The following is a 25,691-nucleotide window of genomic DNA, read 5'->3' on the forward strand; positions in this document are numbered from 1 at the left end:
AAGAAAAACTAATACAATTTTGACGAAGGAAACTATCATACTTTATTCGAACTGGACTAATAACAGTGAACCAACACACCAGCAGATAATGAAAAGTTTTGAATCGGAAGTTAAACAAAGTCCAATAATTGGACGGAACTAAACTTGGAACAAGATGCTAAAGTAACGAGTATAAAGTTATTGAAATATTGGATTTTTCTTGGAACTTTAATGATCTAAAGCTGGGTCTTACTGGCCCTTTGTATTTCTACATAATTAATTTATAATAATTTAAATTAATATAATATTATAACTATTGCGATCGTTATTCAACCCAGAACTGACCCAAAAAATACATTCTATAAAATCTATAGAATTCGGCACAAAATCATTCTATTGTATGTTTATACAAATTTGACATTGCTTAAGACAGTTGTTAAATTCCTATTACATCCAATTATTGTATTTCTACTAGATGCATGTTTGACAAGCTATATATAACCATGATATTTAGAATAAGGCACATATCGGATTTCTAATTCGTTTGAATTAAACACACGTTTTAATATTTATGTATACTAACAATAAATATAACATGCATGACTTTATATATGTCACTAAACATATGACATTCGAGAAGTAGTATTAAAATTAGAAACGTTATTATTATTATTTAAAACTTTTAGGCATCGTCGTCAATCTTTATTTGACCAAATCCAATGACGTTTTAAGGTTACACCTGAGGTACACCTGAAATCACATTTCTTAAGAAATTATCAAAACTAAGATATTTCTATTTTACTGTACCAGTAACTCAAGCTCCTAACCCCAGTGCACTAAAAAGGTTTCATATCAGAGGTCATTGATAAACTTGTAGAGTGATATATCTATAAGCATTCCCAAAATCGGTTATGATCATCACAACAAAATCCATCGCATCGTGAGCCTGCAACTTATGAGAATGAAAACATGGCTTCAAGAAAAGCACCCAATTCCTTAACGTTGTCCATAGCAGGAGTTATGTTCTTTAACAAAAACATTTACGAGGAAGTCTAGTTTAGATTTTAAGAATTTCCTCTACATCCGAATAATAATAAATTATTGTTAGTGGGAGGAATTCCGTACGAAACATGTTGCATGCCTTCAACGAGAAAATCAAATTGTTCTTGCTAAAGAATCCCAATAACATAATGGTTATAATAATCATACGCAAATCATGTGTTAACTGTCATTCTCATCTCAGTTCTTCTATAACTCTGAAACATGATTTTCTTCGTGTATAATTCCCGCTAAAGTCTATAGACAAATAAAAAAACTTTGAAGAGAATGTCTTTACAACAATAACAATTAAGACTCGTTTTGTTAACATTGAACAAAATTTAAGGCAACTGACTTTTTCTAATACTGTTCTGGAAATTTTCTGTAAAATTACAGCTATAAAGAGGTAACTAAAGTTCGGTGCATTTGGGGTAAGAGAGCTGGAATATCCTAAATGTAAACGCATATTAGAAGAGGTACAGCTGTAACAAAGAAGAAACATAGAAATAGCAATCTCCCTCCAATCATATTCTGGAATTTAATAGATTCCCTCTAAAATAATTTCGTCCAGTTTTAGGAACAGGATGTGCCAAAATGTAAGTCCCTGGATTTATTCTCAACGTTTTTTAATGTAAACCTATGACATATAGCACATTTTTCATGCTATATTGGACAGAATCACTATCGTACCATTTGTTTTCCTGATTATTTCACTGTTTTTTTTATTTTCAATTTACATAGCCCCCTCTATTTTTACATATTTAAAATTAAATTGTAAAACCAGGAAGTTTTCAATCTGCAATAAAAGCCTTTAAAATGATGTATTAATGCATGGTTACTAGAATTTCTCCACACAAACCAAATATTTGAAAAAGATTAAATGCGCATAACATATTGAAAAAGGAATATTGCATAATCTTCTATAAAGTATGTGCTGTATAAATACCATAGATTTTAAATAGAACATGAAATGTTTGTCTTGCTAAGACAAATGGGTAGTTTGAATGTATAGAGTTTTAATTGCTTTTAGGTCCATTAAAGTACGAATTTCTATTTTTAAATACCATATTTATTTCTTATATTTGGAAATAAATACCACAGAATGTGAATAAATCTGTAGCATTTTGTTTTTTTAGTACGTCAGCATATGTAATAACCAAGCTTACAGCATGGTCCAATAGAACACCTTCAATTTTGGTGTACTTTTAGTTCTTTTCGAACCCTTTTCTTCCAAAGAAGCCTTTAATTGAAGGTATAATAGTCGATAATATGAGTCTATGTATTAATCCTGAGCATTCTGACTCAATTAGTTGATACATCAGCCCGCTCAGTCCTAGCCGTTACTTACCTTTGACAACTGAACGGGCAAAGTGATAACTAAGCCAGCCATTATGGGCATTATTTTAGATTGGCTAAAGATAATTCATACCAGCTCGATTTCACTTTTCTCTTATGTGCAGCATCTGAAATCTGATATTGATACAGAACTCTTGAAATCGAGTCATGTTCGTCTGAAGGGATTTAAAGATAGTTGGCGACGAAAAACGAAGAGAGTCAAAACTAACCACCCGCATCGTTTCGTCAACAGACACACCCAGATTACAAGTAATTAGCGCAATCTAGATGATGAAATAGTAAGCAATTTATATTATTACTAAGCATTAATTAATAATTTTATTGGCTACGATTTATTCAACAATGGTACTCTCACTCTGAGTAACGTTGTGCATAGGTTTTCACAGTAGCTACATGGTTTTGAAAACACCCAACACCATAAGTATATAATAATACTCTTCGTTACAATAAGGCATATTAGGAATAGTTATGCAACACTTGAAACAATCAGAGAATGACTTTTAAATCACTAGTCAATGCAAGGGAAAATGACATGCATTTATTTTAGTCATTTTATGACGGTCACACTATCAGTATTTTGACTTCATGCTAGTAGTATTTGCCAACAGAGACACAAATTTATTTCAGTAACTCACACACCATTTTCATCTGGGAGGTATGTAACCGACAACTTACCCTTGGAGGTAAACATCATGATTACAGATTTGAAATAGTTAATATTTCATTATATTTAAATTTGGGAAACTAGAATATATATCAATGGTTATTTATAAAAAATAATTTAAAACGTATGTGTGTTGTTTTTTTCAGTTTAAATTTTTTTTTACATGAAAGATCTATCCTAAAATATTTAAAAACGTTTAGAAAGAAAATTATATTCTCATATCTGGTATGACTATTAACAGTTTTATATAATAACAAGTGAATAGTATCTTAAATATCTTATTCTAAAAAACGTACACTTGCCATGAAACAGAAGAAACATCTTCCCAGTAATGTTTGACGACATGAAGCCTGTCACTGAGCATTGGCTTGGAAAGCTCAGGGAAATAACCTAGAGATATGTTTTAACGTATCTCAGTCTTTTAATCTTTGATTGATTATATATGTATATATATATATATATATATAATAATATATATATATATATATATATATATATATAAAATTATATTTATATATATATATAATTAATATAATATATATATTTTATAGTATATATATATATAAAAATAAAATATATAATTTTTCAAGAAATATATAATTTCCATATTAGGGAGAAAACTTAAATATCCGTAAAAATAGTGTCATGATATACACTTCAATGGAATTCACTCATTCACCGATTTACAATATTACAGAAATTTGCACATATAAATATTAATAAGGTATATTAAGAACTAATTGCTCCATATACAAAACAATAGTACTACATTTTGACACGGATGTTTTTGAACAGCCTACAACAGATTTTTAGCCGTCATAAGTATAGTTGTAACCAAGTTTACTAAACATGGTGGATAGAAATAATAAAGCCTCTTAGAAAAATAATGTACATACCGATTTTCTTTGAGCGAATTACTGAATGGGTCCATATTTTCAGAAATTTTGTTGTATCTATTTTATATAAACTACATTCGTTCAAAACAAAAACAGGTTTTAAATTTAAGTACCAATTATTTGATGAAGCTGATTTCTTAGGAAACCCTTACAAAATATTTAAGAAATTATCAAATTAATGATTAATAATAAACATGCAAAAAATAAAATGCTTGTAAGTGAAACCAACAAACACATTTTGCTTCCCTTCATTAATGATGTTGGAAAACATAATCCAGTTTACTATTCTCTTGGATCGATCTGATTCTGTAAAAATATTTCCATGGTAAAAAATAATAATTTCTATCACATCTTAGCTGACGTTTAGACTAACTGTTGCACTATTTTCAAAGTAAGAATACGTATTTTGATACAAACTTTACAATAAGATTAATAATCGACGAAGAAATAAAATATCTTGCATCCTCGTGAACAAGGATCGTGTTGTCAAAATCGAGATTCAGAGCGCTCTTGTGAAGGAAGGAATGAGTGAAGGAATTTCTATCTAGAAATGTGAGAAATGTTAGCTTGCATTTAGACATACAATATTGGTAAACACATTTAATTAAAAATAACCTAAACTTATAACTGTATACATTAAAAATATTTCAGAATAAAGAAAAATTAAGTTTAATATTTGTTTAAACTAACAATTTTTTTGAAGTCAGTACACAAGTGCATTCCAATTAATGGTTTATTTCACTCCTTTATTGGCTGAGTGTTAGTTAAAACTTAATTTCTGCCTGTCTGTCCGCAAGATATGTTGAGAAAGAATTTACATATAAAAGTAAAATCTTGCATGAATATATTTTTTCTAATAGCAACATCGACTTAGATGGTGAATACCACTTGGTGGCATTTGGCTAAGTGTTAGTGAATATATTTACATTGGTGTTATAGGGTAAAATTTTTATATTACTGCTTATAAAGCAACCAAAAACTTTGCTTTATAAGATTACAACAAATTTTGCAATATCTGTCACAGTGTTATAACATGTTTCAGGGCTGAATTACTCATTTAACGTAAGTATAGTTACTAAACATTAATTTTTCATTCTAAAGATTTAAAAAAGTTAAATAATAAGAAAACATGCTTTTTACTCTCCGATAAGTGTGAAATAAAATAGTAAATTAATCAACTTCTAAACCATACTAATTAATAAAAGTACGCATAAACGTTCTGCAGGAAATGAATCATTGTAGACTAAATTAAAAATAAATTAATAACAAAATAACGTTGATCAGTAAACGCACGCAGTTTCCATAAACCATGGAAATTTGTTAATAGATGAGATCTATTTATTAAACTTGGCGTTAGCTCAGAGATGATGGGAAATGAAGTTTCAACAGATCACGTAATTTTTTGCTATCGGAGAATGGTTCCACCGTATTTTATATTCGAGCTACGAAATAATGAATTCCCATAACATTACATCCATATTATATCTATTTTATGACTTACTCTTTCCACCTATTTTTCTGAGAATAGTAAAATGCTAGTTAGAAATGTTATTTTTGACTGAACTTTTGCCTATTACTTGAGTGGCTGGAAAAATTCGTTTTTAGTGTCTGTACGTAATATACATCAAGAATGGACTGACACACAGACTTAAAATTGTTCCATGAAGTTTCTTGTTTATATAAGCAACACCAAGTTCGATAATGGTGCATGGCAGTTGATGGGTTTGTCTGAGCGTCAGTGAACATTTTTACATTGTGTTTTATAGGTAACCATCATGACAAAGAAAAAAAGCAGAATAAATTAATTTGTATACAAACTGAGTACAATAATGTGAAACTGTAACATGTGACATATAGCAACATATGTATACTAATAAAATAATGTACTAAATTCCTTTGAATTCAAGTTTACATTCCTGTACCATACATTAGTACATGTATGGATGTTTTAAGGTATATATTAATAAATCCTACAAAAAATAAAAACAATAAAAATAATTAGGAGCCACTTTAAAAGATAAACAACGTTTCCTTCAGTACAATTATGAAATCTCTCCTTCCACATGTTTTGTTATATTGAGGAAAGATATCGTTTCATTTCAGAAAGTTTATGATATTTATTTGATAACAATTATTTTAAATGTAATATAAATAAGCGGAAAGATAACTGTATCGACTGGTTTTATGTACAGGATAACTAATGCAATTATCAACATAACATTTATTCATGAGCACAAATTAAAACCTCGATAATATTCATGGAACTGATGATAATGTATGACACGTAACTGCACTGGCCTAGCAATCTTCTATTCGTAAATTTAAACAATATTTAAAGTGGTCCTATAATTTAATCTGGGTGCAATATTTATACCATACTATTTCTCTAATTTTACGATGCATTTTCTAAATCTTAAAAAAATATTTATTTGCAATAATACAAAGATTTTACATTTATAACATTTTGGGCGTTAAGATGTAGAAAAGAAATCAGTTATTTTTATTACAAATCCAATAAATGTATGTTTTTTAGTAACCTCATATTTAAACTAAAAACTACGGTTTATGTTTAAAATATGTATTTTGAGTGTAATCTGATTTTAAATATCACATGTACTGTATACATAACATTGAAAATCTTATTGGAAACTTCAATTTTATTTTGAGATTACATGTTTCATAAAGCATTAAGCTATCGAGTTTTTAAATTTAATCAGGTGGAACGATAATTAATTTGCTTATTCTCTAAAATGTAGGACTGACACTATTAACCTTGGGATTGTCCTCTAAACTGTGTCCAGGTACAAAGCAGCAAGGCACATTACGTACTGGCCTGACAGCGACCTTCTACTCGTAAATTACTGTCCCACCATTCATGCTCCTCTATTTTAAATGTATATAAACTTTCAGCTTGTGATTACCTTGGTGTTTTGACTATGTAAACTTCCAGTGAAATAGAGTGAAGCTGTTTAAGAACAAATGCGGATATACGATGAGCATTAATTCTTCATGGCCGCACTCAAACGAAGGACTAAAATCGTGTACAAATATAGTCATTCAACGGTCCTAAGCTTCTTGCTCATGAGGGTGGTGGTCTCATGGCGACATTAAGGTACCAAAGTATGAACACATGCACTGATTACACCATAATAGATAATGGTACTAGTGGTTCCGAATACGGATCGAATCGGGCAGTTATTTATTTCCTCTTACCTTTTACAACATATTCTTTCTCCTCAGTTTCCTTAACATCAGTAAAAGGTAATGAATGCATCTAAGTTCCAATGCAGGATCTAAATTATATTATAATACATCTGTGTAAGTGTGAAGACATTAAAAACCACAAGCAATACCATTGGCTTATGTAATACATTGCGTAGGTATACATAAAAAACTATTAACAGTTTTATCTGTTTATCTAATGGTGGGGAGTTTAATCAAGAAGAAGTAAGGTTCCAGCAGGACGGTGCTCCTCCACACTATGTTAATGTTCGTGGTTACCTTAATGTACATTTTCGTGAGAAGTGGATAGGACGACGCGGGGCAATAGAATGGCCGGCACGGTCCCCTGACTTGAACCCACTGGATTTTTTTTTTGTGGGGACACTTGAAGTCTGTGATTTATTGTACACCAGTCGCATGTGTGGAAGATCTTCGGAACAGAATTACTGAGGCCTGCAGGAAGGTAACACCGGAAATCCTAACACGTGTAAGGAGTGAATTTGTTAACAGACTATACTACTGTCAGGAAGTAACAGGCAATCAGTTTGAGCATCTACTACAATAAAAGGGTAAGTAACAACCTACTAGTATCGGAATCGTACAATATTAGAACCGGAATCGCTGTTGAAATAAAAATAAATGGGTCTAAAACCTTTGTAAGACAACAATTCTTTAAATAAAATACTTACAAGGCGACACAACACATGACCGACTTCTTATTAAATCCTTTAGTTAACTCCTAGATCTCGGACTTCCAGTGATCCCTTAAAATCATTAAACACAACAAAATAAAGTTTCTTTTAAAGAATAAACAGCAATAGAAAAATTGTTTTGAAATGAACTTTTAAAAAGTTGCGCGATAAAACGCAGATAATAGCAATTGAATAAGCGCAATTGAAAATACAATAAAGCGCCCAAAGACACTTCTGCATCGTTTGATGATCTACGTTTTGTACTATAAGGGAAACAAAAATTAAAACTAACAATTTATTAAATTTATATTACGTACTAATGTAACATTGTAGTAGAGTAAAGTTTACGCATTCAAACGGCTGTTATTTGTACAGAATGATGCACTTTTTGTATTGTATCATAATCAATTTATCTGTTTTATCTAATACTTACAGAGACCTTTAATTTGATGTGCATATCAACCTATGCTTACATTTAAGAATCTCGGCTTACTCCTCGTGGACCGTCCCCCATTGGAGGTGGAGAGTCAATGAACCCATGAAAAACAAGATATTTAGGTCTAACGAATATGTACGGAGTTTAAACCTCGTAACTTATACGGTTTAAAAAAAAATAGGGGGGAAGGGACTTAAAACTCACCTTTTATATAGAGAGGGCTAGGCCCATATAGGTGTAAACTAATATACACCAACGTAACTTTTCATCTTAAAGCTCTCCATTATATCTGTAAAGCCACAAATCATCTAAAGAGTATTTAAAATGTCTTAAAACGCATAATATATACAAAACTTAGTAAATTAAATTTGACATCTCTCGTTAAAATCAAATAGATTCATGTTATGAACATACTAGATAATTTCTTATGAGTTCAGTTTAAATCTCTGAAATTGACATTGTTTCTGCATTACTTAATTTATAATGTAGTGCTATATCAAGGAAAACTCAATCATGTTAAAGTGAATTGAAATTTGTTTAAATCGTAAACAAAAAGATTATACTAATACACGAGTAAAGTATTGTGTATGTACGTACATTGTTATCTCAATTACCACGCACTATGCATATGTATTTAATAATACCATAACTTTTTAAGATTATAAAATGAGACAAGTAGCTAATAAGTGCCTCACAGGCAACAGTGTTTTACATTACACTAAAGTATTTATAAAACAAATGCCTGATTGGTCTTATCACTATTTAAAAGCATGATAGCTTTTTGAAGAATTATTATTTTAAACGGGCCACTAAACAGAGAAAATGATTCATATAAAAATTCTGTAAAGTGATCGTGATTCCTAGTCGTCTAACGTTCCAGTTAATACTACTATGTTAGATTAGTAATCTTGTAATAGCTTAACATAGAAATGGAACAATAGATATTCCATAACACCTTCATTAATAAATTTGTAAATATTTTACGTAAATAATATGGCGATCGTATTATTTTATTCTATACCAAAGACTCTGTATCACAAATAGTCCTTCTTCTAAATTCACAGAAGTATTTTGAATGAAGTGGGAAAATAAAAGCTAAATCTTTATATATTAGGCCGTTTTACTCTTGATAATATATATTTATGGTCATTTTAATTTACTTCGATTTTAGTATTGTTTTGTTCCATTACTGATGTTGAATATTTTCTCAAGATCAAGAAAATATGTACATACACAGCTCTGAGAAGCCTACGTTTGTCAAAAGTTATCCTTTGCCCACGTTATCAATTCCTTTGCAGGCATTTAAATAAATAATAAATAAATAAATAAAAAAGGCCTTTATTCATGAGCGATTTTCAACATTGATGTTGTTTTACAAAATAACTCAGGTCATGTATAAACTAAACATACAATATACAACCAAACAATAAAATAACTTAACAATATTCCTTAAGCTAACATTTTTTTTTAATTTGTCTTTAAACGCCCTCCTACTTAAATATTTCATTTCAGGCGGCAGGCCGTTGTACCGCTGGGGAGCGAAGTGAGAAAAGCCCTTTTTCCCTCTTTCAAGGCGCACGCGCGGCACCGCCAGCAGGGCATCCTGTCTCGTCTTAAGCTCCCTGATTATTGACCGGGCAACTAATTTATTTTTAAATATGTTGGTCTACTGGTTGTCAATACCTTGTGGACAAGAGACACAGTTTGAAATTTTGCAAGTGTCCTGTATTGATGGAATTTGAGCCAATTTACGATAAGAACTGATACAGTCATATTTCCTCAAACCATACACAAATGTTATGGCTCTGTTTTCTAACTTTGTTAAAATTAATAATTTTTCTTTGGTCAAACTATTTCCAAATGCGGGGAGAGCATAATATATTAAAGGTAATATCAATGACATGACAATCTGGAGCTTAGCTGACACCGGCAGGAACGACCTCAGCCTGCAAACAATCCTCAATCTACAAATGACCTTCTGATATATATATATATATATATATATTTTACATGACTTGTAAACTCTAATTGTGAGTCTATTTTAACACCCAGAATCTTAACAGTTTCACTGAGAGACAGGGGCGAGTTGTTCAACATGACGTCACCGGGAAGAGATTGGCCGGTATTATTAAATCTCAGATTTAAAATTGTACATTTATCTGGGTTTAAATCCAACCCATTTCTTTCCGACCACATTAGCACTTTTGATAAATCATTGTTAATTTTTGTTAGTGCCGTTTTTGCTTCTGAGGATGGGTAAGGAAGCAATAGCTGGGCAATCGCCAGCATATGAGTGCAGGGAACAAAAACCTTATCGTGTCGGCAAGATCAGACGTATAGATGGAAAACAAAATAGGACCGAGGCAGCTGCCCTGTGGAACTCCAACCAGATCTGTGCAGTATGTTAGAGGAATCATTACCAATTTTGGTGATTTGAGATCTTCTACTTAAATAAGATGCATGCAAAGAATCTTTACAGAGGCATCATCAAACCCATAAAATTTTTTAGTTTTGCGATGAACATTCGGTGATTGACAGAGTCAAACGCCTTTGAATAAGCTAAAGACGTCAAGGTACAGCAGAGATTCCTATCAACTGCAGAATACATGTCATCAAGAATATCCACAAGAGCAGAGGAAGTGCTGAAATCCTTTCTGAAACCAGATTGATTTTCAGGCAAGACATGTTCTTGTTCTATAAAGGATGAAACTTGTTCAACTACTATCTTTTCTAATATTTTGGAGACCACTGGAAGAATCGAGATAGGTCTGAAGTGAGAGGGTAATGAAGGATTGTTAGACTTTGGCTGAGGCAAGACAATACTTCGCTTACAAGAATCAGGAAAGCAGCCAGTCACCAGGCATCTATTTACTAGGTGAGTGATAACACCAACACAGAAAGGACTGAGACTTCTTCACCATTACAATATTTATACCGTCCGCTCCACAGGCCGTAGAGGAGATGCTGTTCACTCTTTTTATGTCTTGTTCGGTAATGGTCTTAAATGAAAAACTGTTTTTAATTCTATCACACTGATTGTTCTCATAAACACTCCAGCTGTTCCTCACTGATTCTTTTTTCACAACCCATTCAAGAAAAATAGTCATTCAAATCATCAGGTGGGAAAACATAAATATCACCTGCCTGTTTGGATTCCCATGCACCCGAGGATCGAAGAGTAGCCCAAAAAGCTTTCGAGTTTTTTAAGTTCAGATTATCATTGTAATATTTCTTTTTGGCCTTCCTTATAGATGCATTCAGTTTATTTCTTGCCTCGCAGCATCGTCTTCTTGCTTCCACGCTATTATCTATGATACACATAGCTTTATATTTATTTTTTTGCTGCCTAGTCAGTTCCCTAATTGCATCACATCTCCATGGAGCTCTCTTTTTTGTTACTTTTTTTTAACCATTGGTGCGCATATATCAAATATTCTTATAACGTTTTCGGACAGGCAGCCGACAATATCATTATATCATCCTTCAAGAGAATGCTGTCCCAATCGGCTTCAGCCGCCAATTTCAGAAACCTTGAGGTATAAAATTTTTTTTAATTTCTATAACAAATATATCTTTCTTTTTTTTTGGCTTCGTTTTGTGTGGATATCGCAATAAGTTAGTTTGTGATCGGTCATAGGTTTTCCCCTATGATCTACTATAGACGAGGTATCAACAATGCCAATATTTGAGACATCCATCTCATTATTTAAAATTATGTGATCTATTAAGGGGGCCATTTACCCAAAACCAAAAGTTTTTTAATTATATTTTTTTTTTTTAATTTGACTATTTTATTATAACCTGGTTAGTTTTGTAAAAAAAATTTCAATGAAAAAAACTTTCTTTCCCCCCCACCCATTGCCTTAGGGGGGGGAGCAGTTTTTTTTTGTTTTCACGGGAAACACTCTAGTTTTATTAATATTATAGATAATTAAGTATTTCTTTTTTTTAATTGTAGGGTAAGCAAAATACCTACACACTGTAGCATGGGTTTTAATAAATTCAGTTATTTATTACCATAAAAAAATTTTTTCCTCAAAAGTCAGGTTTTTAAAAAAAAATTTCAAAAAGATTTTTTTTTGTGGGGGTTATTTGTAGTATTTTTGTAATTTCCAATGCTACAGTGTGTAGATAGATAAAGTATCTAGGAGAGTACATACAAAATTTCAAGTTGATATATTAACAAATAAAAAAAGTTAGAGTGTTTCCTGCGACGCAAAACACAGAAATTTAAAACTTTCGGAAAAGTCCAAAAAAACAAAAGCTTGACACAATTCTTACATTTTATTTAGTTTAAACACTTACTTATAAGGATATAAGTTCCTAGAAGTTCCCTGCATCCATAAGTAGGCCCTTCTTTCTTCTTCTTCTTGTCTTCTAGTCTCTGCTTCTTCAGCTTCAAATTCCTTCGATATCTCTTGTAATGCAGATTGTTCTTGCGCACAGTGCTAGTAACTCTCTTTTTGTCTCTGATATTTATTATTCTACCACTGAACCTTCCAGGAGAGACTCCAGCAGCACTCATGCTCAATGAAAATACAGAGTTTCCAAATTAAAAACTGTGAAACAGCCTCAAGCTACTGCGCCCTCAAGAGTCTTTTTCGAAACACGTTTCTTGTTTTAGGACACTTTTTCCATATGGTACCATGCAAACTCTCATTTGCATTTTGGGTCCTTCCTTTTACACATCTTTCCAACAAAATCCTTTGCCACTAACCTTTGGTAAACAGGTAAAGATGTGTCTGAGAACCTGTGGCGTGATGGCAGTACCCAAGTTGTCCTTATGCGGACCAGGTGTGTAACGTTTGTAGCTTGCGCCCTTTTGTAAAAACACCAGCTCTTTTCTCCATCAGGACATTTTGAGTGGCGAGGCGCTTCATCTGTGGATGTTACAATGATGTAAAGTGGCAAGTATGTCACTTTTCATTTTAGAAATGTCATCTTTATTCCTAAGGATGCTATTCTTGTAATATTTTGTCAGTTTTATAATTGTTGTTTCCTTGAGCATTCCGTAGCCTTTGCCACCAAGGGTTATACCTTTAGCACGACATGTCTTAATAATATTGCGAAGCCCAGTCCAAGGCGTTTGGCAACGTGGTTAACACATTCTTCTTTTGTTAGGACTAACTCATTTCCATAAATATGAAGGCTCTGGAGGTGACCAAATACAGAAGAATCACCGTCGACAAAATAGTGACATAACGAAAGTTATAGGTCAAAGATCTCTGCCAAAGGATTTCCGCAGCTTTTGTTTCCATTGCTGGGGATGACCCATATAGTTTTTGTAGCACAAGTCTTTATGTCCACTAAACCAAATATTATATTCTGGAGAATCTTCACCTAACTCTGTCTTAGTAATTTCACACACCTGACAATACTTTGACAGTACGCAATAGTCTACGACTAGGCCAGTTTGTAGCTCTATCACACATCCAATGCCCTTAATTGGATGTATGGCCTCTCTTGTGCCACGATCCATCGTAGCTTACAACGAGATCAATGACAGAATCGTCAGTTACAGTACAATCCATTTCTTTGTATACTTCACGCACTCTTTTTCGAGCCATTTCAAGATTACTTTGACTGACATCAATGGCAGTATTTGCTACAACTGAAAGCATGCTTGTGAAATGTTTTGCTACTCAAAATAGGCATGTTCATAATCATACAAAACTGCTCTACAGCAGCATAACCTTTTCCTAATGCTGTAAAAACTTTTCACAACTCTACGGTTTACATTCAAAGTTGTTAGATTCATCAATTGTATCAGAAGTAAAAGAAGAAGCTTTTAATTCTTCGCAAGTACTACATGAAATCGTAAGTTTTATTGCAAACCCACGTTGGTCTGATGTCTTCAAAACTAAATTTTGTTGAAAGCATAGAGGGCAAGCTAGGCTAGTAACAAGAGGCTTCAAACACCTAATGTCAACCACTGCGTACTCCGGTGTGTTATGCGTACTGCCGTGAAGGCTTGTGTTATCCTCGCAGCTAACTTCCGAGTTACGCCTAGTAAAAGCTGTGTTTATATCATTTACTCTAATAGTAGGTAGGCCTAATGATTTTGTAGACCTAATTAAATCACTCTTATTCTCAGATGTTTTTAGAAGTACTGGGAACAGGGTTAGAATCATCACAGGATGTGGTAGGCCTATAAGTTTTTTCCACTTGCCCCCAACTTTTACTGGCTGCTAAAGCAGCTTTTAGTTTTTTGTTACTCTTAGTTCTAGCACTTTTCTGAATAGTAGAATGTTTTATCGGTGCCATTTTCACTAACAATACAAAAATTCATAGCTCACCACCAAAATTCTTCAAAACAAATCTGTTCTACCTTCAAAACAAATCAAAGAAGACAGCACCGTCCTTCAAACACTTCCACTAACATATAAAACTAATATCAATTCACTATTTATAGTTTGTGCTTTTCTACTGAAAATAAAAGCAAACTTCAAAAATTAACACACTGTGTTTACTGACCCACAACAAAACAAGGCTAGAGAAGTAAACAAAAACACAAACAGCTGGCTTTCTGCTTGCCAGTACAAAAAATCAGATTGTTTCTGGCTGGTATTGCCAACCTAACAAATCAAAAACTCTGAGAAACAACCACTGTTATATTGTATAATTATATAATAATTATATAATAATTGTATAATAATAATAATTTTGTTGGATTAGTTGTATTTGGGTGTAGCATAATGAAGGTTTTCTGCATGCAGGCGAAAAAAAATGGGAGTCAGGCGAGTGGTATGCATGTACAAAAACCACACAAAAAACCATGATTTAGTCAATTAAAAACTTATTTAAATGTCAAAACATGTCTTCCAGAATGTTTAAGAAATAAAAACAGAAAAAAAAATTTTTGAAAAAAAAATCATTTTTTATGGGTAAATGGCCCCCTTAAGGCTGAAGAAGTTGTTGTTATCCGTGTAGGACTTTCTACGAGCTGCCGAAGGTTCAGAGAACTGAGAATATTCAATAAAAACTTACTATCAGATTTATCCAGACTCAAGAAGATTAATATTCAGATCTCTCCTAATAGAACCCACATCGTCAAAGCTTGGAATTTCATCTACAAACAATGAGTGGAAGATCGACCTCAAACAAGAATAAGGAACAGTTGGTGGTTTATATATACAACACATACACAAAAGCTTGAAACTTCTCAACAAAACCGATCCACAAACATACTCAACTCTATCATCGACATTGTCAAGAATTATTTGCTTTAAACTCAACTCATTTTTTGCATAGAGAGAAACACCACCACCACGGTCACCAATCTCCAGCAGTCTATCACTGCGCAACAAGCCATACCCTGGAATCCTGAAGCAATCAGAAGAAACTGCAGGTGTAACCCATGTCTCAGTGACACCCAGAAAAATCAAAAGCAAAATCCTCGACAACTGAACACAGCTCTTCAAAGCCCGTGTTTATAGAACGGATATTGACGTGTGCTAACCGTGTGTGAGCGTCGATCGCCATCGTCCCAGTTTTCCGGCAGCTTAGCCGATCCCTCTGACCTTGAAGGCGAGACAGTAGGCTCCACCGGAGACTCAGCAACAACAACACCCTCGTGGAATCTATCGCCTCCAGGCATCCCACAGACGTCAAGGACTTCACGCACCCCTATTCAATATTAAAACACATCCAGTGACCATTGCCAATCCTGTTCAGGTATCTGCCATCACGAGCAAGGTGACGCCTCAACAACCAAAATATTAGCATCCACAAACAACACACAAAAATTGTTCGCACATCAATGCCAGCTGCTCATTAAAGTTTAGCTATCGCCAGTGCACTGATAAAATTACGAAGAAGGACCCCACTTAACATTATCAATGAACTTAGGAAAAACTGTGCCTCGCCACATTCAAAAGATCGGCCCTGGTGTGAAGTACCGCTCGTCGCTTGCCCCAGCCGCCATTATAACCTTCACCACCATTGTAATATTTGCATAGGTCGTTAGTTCCCACATGAATAAAAAACCACTTTTGGCTGATTATTTACATATCTCCGGATCAATTTTTCTTTAAATGTTATGGATTCTCGCGCCTGGATTCACATCCACTTCAGCACCCACAAGAGCGCATCCCCGACCCGAGTACTTCAACATAGAGTCTCCAATCAGCAATACGCCCCCCCCAGAGGGCCAACACTTCCTGACTCCAAACCCTCCAGCAACACCAGAGCCCGCACACCTGAAAGTCAACCCAACAGTAGCTTCAGTGAGGGTATCCTTATTATTTGACATCTCTGATTCCGATATGGCACTACTAGATACGATTCTGTTCTTATTTTTACACTTTATTTTTACACAATTAGATGATTTATTTACAGCAAGCCTACAATTAAACATGTTTTGATGGTGAGATTTTTTTTTTTTAGTACAGTGAACAGGTTTTTGTTTCCATGTACCAGATACATTCTTAATAATTATTTCATCGGATTCAACTGTGCTTAGTATATCATATCTATTTCTACAATGTATTCTAGAGTGATTCATGGCTACTTTTTTCCGCCTTTGCTTCGTTTTAACAGTTTTCCATTCCCTATTGTTAACAATACTGAGAAGTCATTGTTTAGATTTTCATCAGGAAACAAAGAAACCGCGCCTTTTATGCTTACATGTTTCTCTTGTACTTCTAGTATACTATCATTATCATCTCCATGTTTATGTTTCTTACGATTGAAACATGAAAACCATTCAGGGAAAGCAGTGTCGTCCGAAGCTGCTCCCTTACAAAAAACCTTGGTTTATAATCCTAGTGTTAACTAGTACGTTTTTAAAACCACATTCAAAGGCGTTCTTTTGTGTCGGACAACCTATTTCTACAACACTACCTCCCTAAAACTAAGATTTTCAGAAAACTTTCCTTGCATTTTCATATTTGTAAGGGGATAGAGAGTCTAAATGATAACTGACATTTGCCTTAATGTCTATAAAAAGCAGGCTCCAGTGCGAACCAGCATCATCAGCAAGGACCGCCTCGTTGTCACCCACACAACAAAAAAGCGAAATCTGCCGATGTAAAAGACAAATCCTTCAACAATACCCCTACAACATCGTCAGATCCAAGCTTCAACAGTTGGGTTATGGTTGGGCCTAAATACAAAGTTTTTCTAAACGAAAGTTCGTCGTCAATTTTAAAAGCATCAAAATATGAGTCTAATTACTTTGTCAATCTAGCCACCTACTACTAGACCAAGCCTTGTTTTCAGCTTCCTTTAACTGAGCTTTTAGATTCTCAACAGTTGATGTAAAATTAGATTTTTCGAGTGTACAAGTTTTTTAAATCCTTACTAATTTTCTCAATTACAGCATACTTATTCTCTAACTCTAACCTAAGTAACATTTGCTCATTGTCACATCTTTAAACTTAGAAAACCTAATTTACTAAGACTAGAAGTCAATAAATTATTATTTACAACAAGAGTTTCTTTTTCATCATTTAATAATTCCTGAACATTAAATGAGTCGTTCAGTTTCAGTTCGTCTCAAACATTTTTTTCCTCATGAAGCATCTTCTCCAAGGTAATGACGTCGGAACTGAGCCCGTCCATCTGAAACTGTAGGTCTCGCCGCGCATACAGCTGTTCATCCAGCAGCGCCACAAGACGCTTTAAACTCCACCTCAATGTAACTTAGCTCCACGTCTGGATGGTTTGCTCCAATGTTCCTAAGTTTCTGCACACAACCTCACAACAACACTCTCAGCAGACTCATCCAAATTGACACTGTCTAATAATAAATTGTCGTTGCTTAGTTTTGCTATTGACATGGCAGGAGTAAAAACCATGTTAGTCTTTCAATGGTATTAAAATAAAATAATAAAATGTAAAAATGTTCAAGAATGTAACCCGGCATGCAATATAATAAAATATATAGTTAATAACAATTTATTTATTTGCATTCAAGTGTCCGATTCAGGTCCGCAGCGCCCCCGCAACCAAGTCCACTACAATGTGCACGACGCTCCGCAGATATGTTGCAGTCCAAGCGAACGTCAGGCGCAATCAAAACAATGCTGCATTCACACACTCCTCGTCTATCGGGTAGCCAGTCATTCGGAGGGAAGTTAGGAGCGGCTGGCAGCCTGCAGTGAGCTATCAGTGCGGGTGCGCAAACTCGGACATGAAATGAAACAGTCTGCGGTCCACGTCGCACTTCCAGGAATCATTTCACTCTCACTGATAACAGCGACCTTTTTTATTATTTTTTACTATTCAATGCCGCAATTCAAATTAGTAAACAATAATAAATATTAACAGATTTAACAATGCAAATTTAACAATTACAAATTTTATAACAACGGATTTAACAATAATAAATCTAACAATAACACATTTTATAATAACAAATTTGACAATATAACAGTAATAATTAAAATAATAACAGGCAATAATATTAACAATGCGGAAAAAAATAAAATAGAAAAAAAGTAAACGAATACAACTCAGATTAGATAAAAATTCTTATTAGATTTAATAAAATAGTTCTTTGGTTTTAAGCAAAAAAAAAAAGCTCGACACTAGGATTCGATCCGTCTAGGCAGAGGTCGTAGGTGCCAGCGCTTTATTCCACTGCCTTGTAGGGAAGATGTAGGCACTAGTACATAGGTTGTGTATTCTGCAGAAAAACAAAGCGAAGGGCACGTTGTAGGTTGCTCTGCAGATCAGGTTAGCACAATAGTGAGGTTATATGCAGAACACAGTACATACCGTCAATGTCCGTTTTACTGCAATTAGTGCAATGTTTAAAGTGTCCGCAGTCTTATCAGAACCATATTGCACATCACAAACTAAGAGGCAAAATTGTTCAACACGAAAAAACTTAATTTAAACCGGAGACATAAAAAAACTACGTGTAGTTCATTGGCGCATGCGTCCTTAAATGATATAGAACATTTAAGTAGGCGGTGCATATGTATGACCACTATTGGTTCGAGTAAATTATATTTCCTACGCTAATTTTGAGTTTTCTTTGTTGCCAAAATTAAGAAATTACGCCAAAAAATGTATGTTTATGGCCATTCTAATTTACTAATGTCAAATAGTAACAGTCTTTTAGATCTAATACTTAATATGAGATAAACATTTACCACTTTAAGTACATTGTAATGATACTATGCCTTTATTTATAAACTGAAAATATTATTAATATTTTAGAACATTTAGAGCTGGAATTAGTAAATTAATTCCAACACAGTCCAGTGAACTTTCATATAGCACAGTTCTTGCCGATTGCTTCAAAGGGAGTCTTCAGTGTCAAATTCTGACCATATTGTGTTTTGGGGCATTTTTAGATAGATATAGTACTTAGAAAATCGCTGAAATCTAAAACGGCATTAAAATATTTGTACTCACTATAAATGTAAACAAATTTAAAGTAAAATCATTGTTTACAAGTTAACATTTAAGTACAACAGTTAATTACATTAGAAATGCTCTTTTAATTAATAAATCACAGCTGTAGACTTCATTCAACTGGAAAAAGATGAATGCCATCATTCTACTCTCATTGAACTAAACGTTATTTCAATTTCGAGGTACTTAAAATATTAAATCTTCTGATTGAATCATTCAACGAAAAATCAGTTATTAAAAAGTGACATGTTCGTTTCAAATATTTTCATGTTGTGGAGATTTTAAAATGGTATAATCATAGTATTAGCCTCTTTAAAATAAAATTATATTGTTATTGTAATTTAACAATTGTTATTCAAAATTTTAAACGTTTATGTTGGAATGAAAGATTTTTTTATTAATAGTAAGTGGTTTAGCTATAAAGTGACTCTATAATAAATTTTCAAACTGTCGTCATCTGGTGGTATGAAAGCGTAGTACTGTATCTTCTTATAAAGGATCGCTTAACTCTTCCTGCACTTCCACAAGCATTGCATTCTTGAGAAGTGCGATGAATACGTTGCCACACTCCAACAATATTTCGTACGGGTTCAGCGTACACTTTTTCTTTAAGGCAAACCCAATATTAAAAATCCAGGGTGTTCAAGTCCGGGTACCTGAGAATCCACAGAATGGGATCCAGTCGGTCGATTCATCTGCATGGGTAGGCCACATTCAAGAAGCCAAGCACTACGAAACCGGCTGGACAACCATCGTTATGAAGCCGCATATATTGCCGGGTGCTAGAAGCACGTTTTCCAGTTGTGTAGGTTGAGCATGTTAGCAAAGCCATCTCTCTTCTTTCCTAAAACCTTGGATCTTTCATATATTTTCTAGCATTCATCGACTGAAATATTCCCTTGTAGCATAATGACAAATCTGCACACTTTGCTCATGATATGGATGGTACTGTTGTCTCTGCAATAGCCTGTGGACTTTAGATCCTGATATTCCTGTTCTGGCAGCGATAGTCCTTGCTGAGGTTTCAGGATTATCCTTGACTTCTTCTAGAACATTTGTATCGAATTCCATACGAGGACTTCCATCTTATCGTTTATAACTTTCTTAAAAGGCCTGATGAACGTTTATAAAAACGCGATAATCAGGGATCGAACTGCATTTAGATTCCTTTCCCGATACACGATAGCAGCCGTAATTTTATTGCTATGGTATTCACCATAAATAGGTTTGACACACGGATGAGCAATGAACTATCTCATTACAGAGCGGAGTGGTCAGAGTAATATACCTACAGATAAGCAACAGATAACGGACAGGTTGTGACCAAAGTCCCTCAGATTGTTATCAGGAACATAATACATTTCTGGTCAACAACAATCAATTACAGCTGTTTAAAATACATTAGCACTTTATAATGCAATAGCTGTCTATAATGGAAAAATAGTTCAAATAGAATACATATCAGATTATTTTTTATTTGTGGTATAATAAAACACTTTTTACTTTAGAAAAAACAAGATCCTCTTATTTCTAACAAACCGTATTATTGTAACATTTTGAAATCCCCAAAATACGAACATTTTTTTAACAAACACGTCAGTTTAGTAACAGATTTTTACCTATAGCAAAAATATTGAATCAGAAGATTCTTTATTTTAAGTACCTTAAAATATAAATAAATTTAAGTTTAATGGAAAATCGGTGATGACATTCGCCAGTTTTTCAATTGAAATGGATTTTCAGACATAGATGGATACATCTCTTTCAGACATAGGTTTTTGCTTTAGTTTCAAGAAAACACTATAAAAAGGTCATAGTTTTGTAACGGTAGTGCATTAAATATATATCTGTAAAGTAGCATTTTGTTGTTTCCAAAAAAGTGTCTATATCTCGAAAACCAAGCGACTTTTACAAATATATATAAACACTTTTATATATATATATATATATATATATATATATATATATATATATATATATAAACACTACACCAACATTTCAAATTTGTGAGAGAGACTTCACTTACGCTTAACTTCCAGTGCCGTAGAGTATCTCCTCATTGAGCTTTTACTGACTAAAGCTGATACATGAGCACCAAAAGGAAGGAAATCTTTGTTTAATCAAATAATACACTTCTAAGAACTTACTTAAGAAGTAAAAACTTATATTAAGAACTTAATATCAAGTTCACACATGTGTCGGTAGTGATTAGAAATATATATTTCAAGAACTTGTCAGAGTCCAACCATTCTAAAACACAGCCTCTTTCACGTGAAAATTTCCGTTGGTAGATGCTTGTTCTGGTGTTTCTTTTGATGCATTTTTAGACAACTCCAGTTTTGATTCAACACATACTTATATTGATGTATATAGTTTAATCAGGTATATAATGGAATATGGCTCTAAAATATATATTATTGCTTAAAATGGTTTTATTGTGAGATACTGCAACTTTGAATCCGATTGAGTTGAATAATGAACTTACTTTTTGTACTCAGAATTAGAACGATGTGTAAATCTTTTCAAAAATATAGAATATTTGGACTCTGAAGTACTTAAATACAAAATCACTAGACTTATATGGACCGAGAGAAGTATTACTTTGGATATATCATTTTTTTTAGAACAAATACTAAAGGAAAACTGACGTTGATTAAATGTGATAGTTGGATCTTAATCTGACTTCTTAATCTACCACTCAACCACCGCGCATCTCAACAACGCATAGGGCTATCTTAAATTGGATCGATGATTCGGTCCAACCAGAACACATTTCCGGCTTTCAGGATGGACACATATTCCACGAGGATTGGCCAAGTTAATTGGATGTGATAACTAACAAAATCTTAAAGTCTACTATCTTGCGAATTAATACTGTCAGGTTTAGAGAAATGCGAGTTGACTCTCATTAATGTCTTAAAACCAGTCGCTATCTAATAGCATAATGTGACTATCTCTGATATAGTATCTGGAAAAAGAGCTGATCTATAGACATTCATACATTTAACTAAACATGAGGCCGTTATTGCGTATAAGAAAAGTATGGATAAACCATATGATCTTAATGTAAATGGAAAAGGCATTTTCTCTCGTATAAGTAATGCTACCGGTAACTAATTTAGAGAAACTTTTCAAGAAGAAATTTGTATCTTTCATGTTTGTGAACCTGGGAGAGTTGTAAACGGCATTTGTCAAAAAAAGCTTGGCAGACACTGCAATTGTTCCTGATTTCTATTAAATGTACAAGTACATGACTTTTTGAACCCATAGTATATATGTAAGGAACTACAATTATACATGAACATGAATAACTTTTAGTATTTTGGTAGCTAGAAAGAAATACATTTTTTAGTAACATTACATACCATACTATTTCTTATACATATATTGCCAAATTTTAAAAGTAAAAGAATTTATCAATATAAATACTAGTTCTATATAATAAAGAAGAAAGATAAAACAGTTTGCTGGTGAAAGTTTCCGATTGAATAGCAATTCCATCTCACGCAAAAACACTAGTAATGAGATGATTACACGTTTTCAAAGAGTAACATGTCCTTTGAAGTTGGAGTACTGGGACTCAGAGGTCTTGGAGATATGATAAATTTATATTTTGGATGATTTTTCACCGCTATCAGTTCAATAGGGAGCCAGATCAAACGACTGCGGATCAAAGAGCTCCATGGATTTATAAAAGGTAACATACATGTAATTGCTCTACACAGTGGCTTCTGGTCGAACACCTACTCAATTTCAATATCTATTAAATACTCGTACAGCTAAATCATCTCATAAGTATTCTGGGGTATGACTGTAGCTTATCAACTGAAAGAAAATCAAAGGTTCTAATGCCGTTCAAGTAAATAAACATTTGTTTATTGGTTCGGATAATTTCGTTTCTAAACTTTAAATAACACACAATAAAATATTTCTTGCATAGTTTATAGAAAAATGTATAAATATAGGTGTATTTTATTTTTTCAAATTAGATATGTGAGAATACATTTTCGTAAATAATTCGATCTTGTGTTTAATACTTAGTGTTATTACAGCCATTTATTTATTGGAACTATAAAGAGGAACACAAACAGAGGATGATTTTTTATAACTGGAAATAACCATGTCGGTGGTTATAGAGATATATACATCTGTTTATTTATACATATTTATAAAAGGTTTAATGACTCTTTGACGTTTATATTATTTATTTGTGAATATATATGACACTCATTTATACCAAATCTGTTATAAAGGATGAACACATACGTATTCTATAACCGTTATTAGAGAATTGTTATAAAAAGGGATCTACAGGTTAGTTGATCGTTTCAAGATACTTTTTATTTATTTTAATACGATAAGTTAATCCAAAAGGAGAGATTGTCGTCAAATATTTCCTAATAAAGACAAAAGATTTATCAATTATTCTTTTAAAATGTTTGGTTTTCACATATTCAGTGTCCCAACTATTCATCTCCTAGAATCCCAAACAGGCAGCTAACCGAATTTATCATATCTTAAATGCAAATCCGCTCCCGTGTTATCAAAAGAAAATAAAGCAATCTCATTTTCATCGATGGACTTGCATCTCTGATGAGATATTTTATTTTTATATGAGCTTTGTTTTCAAAAATGTTATTAATAAAAATGTTTTTTGTCGATGTCATGTATTACTAAATAATATATTATTTAAGTAAGTGAATTCCTTCAGGTAATATTACTACATTTATCATAAAAAAACTTATGGCAGTGTAATATTACAATGAAAAAATACAAAAAACAGTCTTTTTGCTAGAAGCAGAACATTGACAAATTCTGCTAATAAGATAAAGTTCTACTGGGAGCAATATCGGGTTTTTCTAGGAAATGCATACATAAAATTCTGGTATACATTGTTTGATATCAGAGATTCTACCAGAACATCTTCATAATATAACATAATAATATATGTAATATATTATGTTAGTAAGACATATAATATATTATGTTAATAATACTTATAATATATTATGTTAGTAAGACATATAATATATTATGTTAATAATATATTTATAATATAGTACGTTAATAATACATATAATATATTATATTATTAATATATTTAACACACTCTGAAATAAATAGGGAACAGGCAAAGTTGATGCAATACGATCAAAACCTTATGACTGGTGAAACAATTATCAGGATTTTGTTGAGTAAGAACATTACGGATGATTCATATAATCAAAATATGATTGTGTTTGAAATATCATCAATGTATAGTTTAATTTTTTGTATATACAACTGTGTTTTATTTATTAGCAAAAATATTTTTAAAAGGCGATCGCTTGCCTTCGGAGTATGAAAATCATCGTTTTACCCACAGACTTAAATCTCTTTACTCACAAGGTGGCCTCCTCCACTGCAATATTTACTGTATCTCAGCTTCTCTCAATGAAACTATTCACAGTTTTCATGCACATTTTGACAGCATTGACCGACATAGCGCCGCTAGACATTTGTTGTGTGATGTCACCGACAAACTGCCTGTGGGGATTTCCTGCCACATGTCCTCTCCGTATCAATTCAGAGACGACCCACGGCCCCTTCTGCCAAATTTTATTGATGACGATTCTGTTTTTTATCACCTAAGTAATTTTGTGAACAATGAAAGATATTGTAATATCAAATTTATTCGATCTTGTATACTCATTTAAAAAAATATTTAATTAATTTTATTTGTGTATCCGCTTATAAATTAAATTTTCTTTGGAGTAAAACTTGCATTAGAAACTTATTTATTTCTTTATTTACGTAAAACTATTAACTATCAATAAATTTTTCAGCGATAATATACGAGTAGATTAATGTGCTTTTTTAATCGGAAAGTTGTAGTTCTAGCCGTCCTTTAAAACATTTTTATTCATTATACTTGTAGTATTATATTTCACGATAATATAATAAGCAGTGTATAAATAGTATAGCATAAGCAGTATATATAGTATAAGCATTGACAGTAGTTTAAACTTTATACATTAAAGTATCATTTTAAATATATCATTTTA

General features: G+C 32.8%; 1 long non-coding RNA gene across 1 annotated transcript in view; it reads left to right on the plus strand.

The window, feature by feature from the left end:
- LOC124357186 overlaps positions 1–25,311 on the plus strand; it is a 43,009-nt gene extending 17,698 nt beyond the window's left edge. Inside the window, exon 3 of the long non-coding RNA XR_006921927.1 lies at positions 25,118–25,311. This is a non-coding gene — a long non-coding RNA (uncharacterized LOC124357186). The remainder of the gene's footprint in view (positions 1–25,117) is intronic.
- Positions 25,312–25,691: the final 380 nt, after the last annotated feature.

Source organism: Homalodisca vitripennis, chromosome 3 (genome assembly GCF_021130785.1).
Source record: "Homalodisca vitripennis isolate AUS2020 chromosome 3, UT_GWSS_2.1, whole genome shotgun sequence".
Taxonomy (NCBI): Eukaryota; Metazoa; Arthropoda; class Insecta; order Hemiptera; family Cicadellidae; genus Homalodisca; species Homalodisca vitripennis.